Here is an 8,744-nt window from a genome sequence, read left to right as displayed (position 1 = left end):
CCTGAGAAGTTAGAAGCAACAAGCAGTCCAAGAGAATCAATAGTGTTTGTCAATCATCAAAACATGAGTCATGAAAATAGATTTGCAACATTCGCCTACAATGTTTACCAGAACTATGGAATTGATTTTTTTTAGCACAACTAATAACATTCAAACTATACTCAATAAAAGCATCATCTTTCTCATCCAAGTCATCTCCTGTATCCTTGCAAGGAGAGGAGCAAGACCCATCCAGCCAATCAGAATGATCCACAAGGCTAAGAGTGAATTTGGAAGCCATTTGATTTTTTAACTCATAAGAAGAAATAAGAGCAACGAGGACATCCACAAATGGCACAATTGTTTCCAAATCACTGGCTGAAACAACATTAGATACCAAAGAAACTAGAGCATCAAAACTTGGCACTGTGACATTATTATCCATAGGAATACCCACAGTAATGAGAGGTTGAACATCCAAATCAAAACTAGTATCTTCTTTCTCTTGTGGTACAACTGAAGCCAAATCATCCAAAGGACTGGAAGCATCATAGTTTATAATTTATAAGGAATCCGAATTAGGAATGGGAGACACAATAGGAGAAGAAATAGTATTAGTCAAACAAGCCCAAGCTCCCATTACCACCAAAACATTCTCATTGTTTGCACAAGAATTAGCCATAGTCATAACAAAAACATAAGATAAAATATCCACCCTGATAGGACAAGCAACAACCCCATCCTCCTAGACAAGACCAACAACAACCTCAACAGCCTCCACCTCTATATCAAAAATCACGTCATTACCCCTATTAATGAGCACCTCATTAATATGCATAATAGGACAATTTACACCAACAACCTTAGCAATTTCCAAACCACCAAATGTCTTCCCATTAGTAGTGAGGTGATTTGACTTTATAGGAAGATTGCAATCCCCTTAACATGCCCAATACATTTACAGTGACCACAAAAGGGAGGAAATTCCTCCATGTTGACCAGCTGAATATACCCACACTTTTATGGACCAAGCCACACTTTATTCAGATATTTTTTTGTAATATCAAGCTTAACCAAAGCTCATGCTACAGATGGGAGAGACCTAATGGAGGTGGTATTATCAACCTTCAACGGACGCCCAAATAATGAACCAAGAACATGGAGGATACGGGGAGAGAAAAAGTGAGCTCTTGAGTTTGGGAATGATATCCAAATGGGAATAACATGAGATTCAACACAAATATCTAGTTTGGTTAATGTCATATATCAATCATTGACAAAATAAGATTTATGACTAAACACTATGCTATAATCCATATTATTGTTCAACTTAACTAGAATATATGATGGGTTGAACAATGTGATGAAAAATTCAGCAATGAGCTTTAGGTTGAAGAAGAACTTCTGGATAGACTCTTGGCTAGGGCGACAGACAGGTAAATAACCAACCAACGTAAATTGTAAGGGAGCTTTCAGCGCTAGGATATCCTCTTTAGAGATCAGTGGGTAGACTATGCAATGTAGAAAGATTGAGGTTATAAAAACGAATATAAGAGGAAGAACTAGATAAATCATCAAAAAAGGAGTGTGATTTCATAGATCCACCCAAAAACCCTGGATTACAAATACGATTTCCCACCATCCGGCAAAGAAAGGCTGGAGAAGGATGAAACAAAGCAAGACAAAACCAAAAGGAAAACCAAAATGATAAAAAATGGCAAAGGGAAAAAGAAAACTTCCCTGAGTACAACCTTGGAGATAGTGTGTGGTTGGAATCCAACGGAATAAGGAACCCCAACCGAAGAAACATCCGCCCCAATGCCAACGACGCTTGGGGAGGCAAACATAGTTGGGAGAAACCCCACAGAGTGAGGGAAGAGAGCTCGACGAGGTAAGGGCGTGAGCACATGGGTAGGCTCTGGCTAGGGCAAGTCAGCGGGCCAAATGAGGGAAGTCAAAATGAGCACTTTATTAACTAGAGTTAGCCACAAAAATGTACCCTAAATTAATTTTGAAATGATTGATTACTTTAGTTTGAATAATTCTTTATTTGTCTTTTTTAATTTAGGTCAATGTATATTTAATAAGAAAATTGAGTTCTATTGTGTGTTAGAAGATTCGTGATGATAGATTTATCTTGACATATGTTTCTCACAACCTCATTCGTACATATTAACACCATTAAATAATATTCTGAAAAATAATTTCGAATATGTCAAATATCCTCAGTGGATTTCTTCTAAACTCTTCTACATAAGTTAATATCATCAAACAATATTCTGATAAATAATTTCATATAAGTTAAACAACATTGGTGGATTTTTCTCAATCTCTTCCGTATAGATTCATATTAGTGAGAAATTTTTTGATAAAATAACATCAGATTGGTCAAACCTCCTTAATAGATTTTTTTGGAACTCTTTTAAACATATTATGTCATCAAGCAACACTTTTATCAAATAACATATGATAAATAAAACTTGATAGATTACTCTCAACCTCTTTCATAGAAATTAATATCATCAAGTAATGCTCTAATTAATAACCTTAGATAAATCAAATATCCATGGTGGTTTTTACTTAAAATCTTTCATCACAAATTAATGTTTGGGGTGACATATCATATTAATGATGAAGGAAGATAAAAATCTTAAAAAGAAATTTCCATGACTTTCCTTAATGCAGATAGGAAGTTTGGTCAAAATTATGTCATTGATAAAGTCCATCTCTTTTATGTCAAAATATTAACATACTCAGAGAGTAGACATCCAAAAGAGCTATTCCCCTATGTGGAGAAAGATTTCATAACTTTGGATCTCTATTACACAAGAGATTAAGATTTCAACAATAATCATTATATCCAGCTAATTTATTATAAATATTAGTCAAGCTTACATATTTGTTGCATCCTGGAATATTCACAGTGGTAAAAAAATATAATGTTTTGTATCCTAGTATGATATGAAGATCCATCATGGAGATTGATAGAATAAAGAGGTGCAATAATCATAAAGGACATCATAATTTTTACAAAGAAAACCCTCAAAGGGGAAAAAAATAATGGGACCTTGCCAAGTTGAAATGATTCTACTAGTATTGGTAGTTGATTACAAATGATGCCCTTCTCTAGAGGACGGTGCTGGCTCATTATAGTAAATGCATATTGTATAGATCACATTACATAGTTGAAGAACAACATGACATCTATTCTAAAGAGAGTGAAAACTTATTTGTTTGGTCCGTAGGGCCATAGTTAGATGATGGTGGTCAAACAGAACATAATTAGACAGGCGACAGAGGTCATAAGAATCATAATTTGGCGACGGTGATCAGAGGGACCATAGTCTGTGATGGATTATTGAAGAAAGAAATGCCCTACAATGGAAGATAGAGATCCAATGATGATTGTCAGGCAAAGGTTCAATAACGACGACCTAGATTTGTCGGCGGTGGATGTAATTTTGGAGTGTTCCATCAGATGACTTATATTGATTCACTTTATTATGGAGCATTTATTGAACCTTTAAGTATCTTATTGATGTCAAAATTGAGTGATATTGGGCTTGTAGAATTCATCTCGTCAAGTCGCTCGATTCGACTATAAGCATGTCATACTTAGATATCATTTAGTCATCCAATTAGTACTCTAAAGCTTCCAATAATGTTTTGATCCTTTTATTTGAGCTCATTTTGGCTCAAATTAGAGTGAATTTATTGTCATTATGTTCATCTCCTTGAGATGTTCATTTTGTCTGTAAGCTTGTAAAAATCAAAGTTTAGATAATTCCAAATATAATTTGGAAGTTCCCAATTCAGATTTGCACCGATATTCATCAAGGCAATCTTTGCTAACGTATTAATATTGAATGAAAATGCATACATTTATCAATTATAAAAATCAGAAGTCTTATTTCAAGCACATATAAAACCACCGAATGTATATGATATCAAGTCATTATTTCATCAAAATCCATCAAACTCTTGCATCAGCTTCCAACTAGTAGTATGTTCATCGATCATTCTTGTTTGCACCAAGGATGTAACATCTGTTTCAAATGTAGTTAACCTCAAATGATTTTAATAGCATAAAGCAAACATCAATACTTAACATCAGCAATGTTGACAACCAACATTAATATCTTTAAACAGACAATCTCTTATTCCATGAAGTTTACTATAATTTTCTAGAAAATTCAACCTCAACTACAGCACATCTTAAATAATTCTAATGACATAAAAGCAAATGTTGATGGTTGCATGTCCAATATAGGAATACAATTTTTGAGAAGAAGTGTAAAATGGGCCTTGATGGCCTCCAAATGGGGTTCATCTAATGAAGATAATCAACACCATTTCAAAGGAAGTCTAAAGCATCGCCATGAAGACTAAAAGCCTTGGCCTTCTCCAAATTTGGTTCATCTAACGATGATAATCAACTATTCTTTCTTGGAAAAACCAGAGCCTCGCTATAGGAACCAAAAGGGTTGGGTTGGACTTTAAGTTGAGATTCAAGAGAGCATAAAACACAAAGAATTCTCTAAGCATCACCATCAGACCACCGTTCTATCACCATCATCAATCCATTGGTTAATCACCATCATTATACCATTGCCCGATTATTATCTTCGGCCTGACTGCCATTATTCAACCATAATTATCGGATGTCAATTAACCATCATCATCAGACCACCATCATTAAACTATTGTCTCTTTAACTCCATCAAATCACCTTTACCCGATTATAGTATAGCATGACCACCATTGCTCAAATAGGGTACATCAATCACCTTCATCCAATTACTCCACCACTCACAATGGTCTTCCAACCATTATAGTCCTACTATTATCCCTTGATCACCAATATTGGACTAGAATCCCTTGATCATTATTATTCGACTATAATATCTAATCATTGCCACCCAACTGTGCTCCTATGCCCGACCATTAGCCCTTTGTCCACCATCACCTGACTATGACCTTTCGAATATTGTTTTAGGTCAAACCCTATGATTTTTTTCTTTTTGATGCTTTTCAAGTAAAATTTTTAAAGTCTCTTGCAACTCATTTTTATCTGTGTGCTGGGTTTTCTTCTAATGCTAAGATTTTAAACCCTTTGTCACTCAATCATTCTGAATCTTTTCGCACACAACAAACTCATTTTTTTTATAATTGTTGATTTATTTGATGATGACAATTTGAGCTAGTAAATTATTATTTTTAAATTTATAATTTTATAATGGGCTTTGCTTTCATTGTAGTAAGAACAAAATTATTTTATCTAATAAATATACCATTTTATTAATAAATATCTTTTCAATCTTAATAAAATAAATGGAATACTTGTGTGACACTTATGCCCCCTTCCTCCATAGAAATACAAGGAAGATATTTTCACTAAGGACATGTTCAGTTTGCTGGAGTTGAAGGGAATGCAAATACATCTAAGTTCACAAATTTGTATTAAACATTAACTCCAAATTTAATTAAAATTTTATTGGATTTTAAAGAAGTACATGCATCATCTTTTCTTAATTTTTCTCCATTAAAAATTTTGCACTTAAGTAAAAATAAATATTTAATATCATTTATATAAAATTTATTTGAAGCGGCTGCAACATTTTATAAAAAAGGATTATAAAGTTATTATGAAGAAAATAAATTTTTTAAAAAATTCTGATTACTATAAATATATATATTTTTTCTTAAAGAATAGATAATAGATAATTCTCACATATTAGTAGATCTAATTATAAAATATAATTTTCACCATAAATACTTCTGAAAATCAGCATGAAAATAGTGGCCAAACAGAAGTATGATTGCGATCTGAAAAATAAAACGATAATAAAACTATCCTAAATAGGTCCTTACTCTTGAGAAATAATTATGTGTGATCACCAGACAGTCTGAAGACGAATTAGGATGTGTCACGTCTTCTAATAAATGGCGGTACATAACACTGGTACATAACAAAATGGTAACATGGCACGTCCTGATTCTCCTCCGGACGGCATCTGTTGGCCGCACGTAATAATTTCTCCTTTCTCTCTCCTCAACCAAGACAAAGAGAATGAAAATTAATTTTGACTCGATACGCTTTTATTTTTTATTTTTCATTTTTGTCAAGTCATATAAAATTGAAAGAAAATAATTTCATTTTATTTATTATTTTCATCGCCAATCAATTTATTTCCTTTCTTATAATATAATTCTTCTGATAGGCCTAATATTATTAAAATTAATACAAATCCTACACAGCTTTATATAAGCTGTTAATTAGGAGATGATAGCAGCCCCATAGCGATTATTATTATTATTATTAATATATATATATATATATAAAAATGACACATAAGATGTTAAAAAACCCCTTTGAATAAAATAAAGAGCATTTTTCATAGTAAAATAAACTAAAAATAAGGGAATAAAATAGATCAAATTCTTTATAGGACCCTTTCAATATATGAGCGGCGGGCTCACACAGTAATTTGCAGTCGCCGCTAAATTTGGCTCTACATACTAAATTAATGTTGACATTTTAGGTTAATCCATAAAAAACTATTGGTTTTGGTTGAGAAGCTATGGAAAATTTGTCAAAGTAATAAATGATTTGACATGAAATTCGAGTTATAAATTGACCTGTTTAAGGAGGAACTTTTATTTGGTCGGTCACCTGACATAGATCTACGTTCGGACGCCATAATAGTGCCACGTTTCACTATTACTACGCGCGGCCTAACAACCCCGACCGGAACGGAGAACGGGTGCTATGTTCGCGTTTTGCTAGGTATTGCTTAGTATTTTCTCCGGTATTTGCTTGACGTTTGTGGTATTGTTCGATTTTGCTCGCGAATAACGAGAAATACATTCTGTGAGACCATACCGAGCAAAATACCGAGTTGTTTCTCGTATTACTCGGTATTGTCTTCACATAACAATATTTTCATTATTGCGAAGGAATACCTAGCAATACCTAGAGCAATACCGAGCAATACGCGAACATAGCAATCCTGGTCAAGTCGTAGGGCCGCGCGGTATTGAGCAAGACCACGTGGCGACATGTCCTTTGCGTCCGAACGTAAAGCTACGTCAGGTCACACTACAGGAAAATCACCCATTTCCGGCGGCTATTTCCGGCGGAATTTGAGCATTTTCCGGAGTTTTCCGGCGTACTTGTGCCGCCGGAAAAAAGGCGTAGGAAAATAATTTCCGACGGCTTTTCCGGCGGCACATAATTGCGGGCGGACATATAACCGCCGGGAATTTAAAAAAAAAAAAAAAATCTTCCGCCGCCCCTACAGCCGCTCCCGCCAGCAAGGCTATTAACCCAGCGGCGGCACGCCAGGGCCCCGCTCCGGCGGTCATGCCGGACCGTTTCCGCCAGCCACCACGCCAGACCCAGGGTCGCGCTCGCGTGAGCCTGACCTAGCCCGAGTGCGCCGGACCGTTTCCGCCAACTAGCCAGCTACCGCCTGTCTTCCCTGAGAATCGATCCCTAGCCTCTTTCCGGAGCCCCACCCCGCCCAAGCTGACCACTGCCCGATCCTGCAAAAATGTATATATTCAAGTATTATTTTATTTATATTAAAACCAGTTGAATATTATAATTAAAACATTATTTATTTAAGATTTTTTTATTGATAATTAAAATAAACTAAGTTAAGTAACAATATATTAAAATATGTTATTAAATTATTAATAAATAATTAATAAAATATGCATATAAAATGATTAATAAATTAAATGTTGTTATTAGTGTCAAATTTTTTATTTAAAATATCTTTTAACAAGAATAAAATTTTCAAAATAAATTAAATAAACAAACTAATTAATTAAAAAATTTTAAAAAATAAATAACAATGTAAATAATAATTTTTAATTTAAACCTTATACTTAAATTAAGGAAAAAAATAATATATTTTAGTCATTTTTTAAAATCAAAAATTAAATAATAAAAAATTTTAAAATTCCGCCGGAAACTTGAAAAGCCGTCGGAAAGCCCCGGAAAATTTTGTGAGAATTATGTCGTCGAAAGCCGATGCCGGAAAATTTTGCGAAAATAAGCCGTCAAAAAGCGCCGGGAAAACTGACACCGGAAAGCCGCAGGAAATTCCGCGGTAATAAGTGATTTTCCTATAGTGTCACCTGACATAATAATTGGCTTTTGGTTTAAAATTCCGACCCGTTTAATTGATGGTGGGATTAGATTGACTCTTGAACCTGCTTTTGACACTTTTATATTTCTTCATTAAATTCTTTTATTTATGGCATGCTCTTTATATTTTAAATCAATTAAACTAATTGTATAGCTGATAAGTTAATATTTTAATCTAAATGGGTTATGAGACCGATTTGGTCTGTTGCATTGCCAGTAGGTCGGGCTCGGATCTACCTTTTTGACCTATTATTAAACGGGTTTTTGATATAGGTCAGCTCAATTTTTAATATCGACCCAAATCCAACTCATTTACCCATTTACACCCATACCATATAAAGACTTATATGTGAACAACAACCAATTGAAACTTCTTCAATGAGACTGAAATGAAATTAAAATCAAATTTGAGAGTACTATTCTGAATAACATTTGAAATATGACTATTTTAGAAGTCATTGAGTCTTGAAGAGAAAATAAAAATTAATTAATATCATTTTTTATTTTAATAAAATATTAATGAGTTGGTCATGATACTGCAATATACAATGTCGATTAATCATTTTTGGTAGATATTAGTTTTAAAAAGCTAAATTTTAAGTGATATGCA

The sequence above is a fragment of the Dendrobium catenatum genome, unplaced genomic scaffold (assembly GCF_001605985.2).
Source record: "Dendrobium catenatum unplaced genomic scaffold, ASM160598v2 fragScaff_scaffold_858, whole genome shotgun sequence".
Lineage (NCBI taxonomy): Eukaryota > Viridiplantae > Streptophyta > Magnoliopsida > Asparagales > Orchidaceae > Dendrobium > Dendrobium catenatum.
This window is presented reverse-complemented; position numbering follows the sequence as displayed.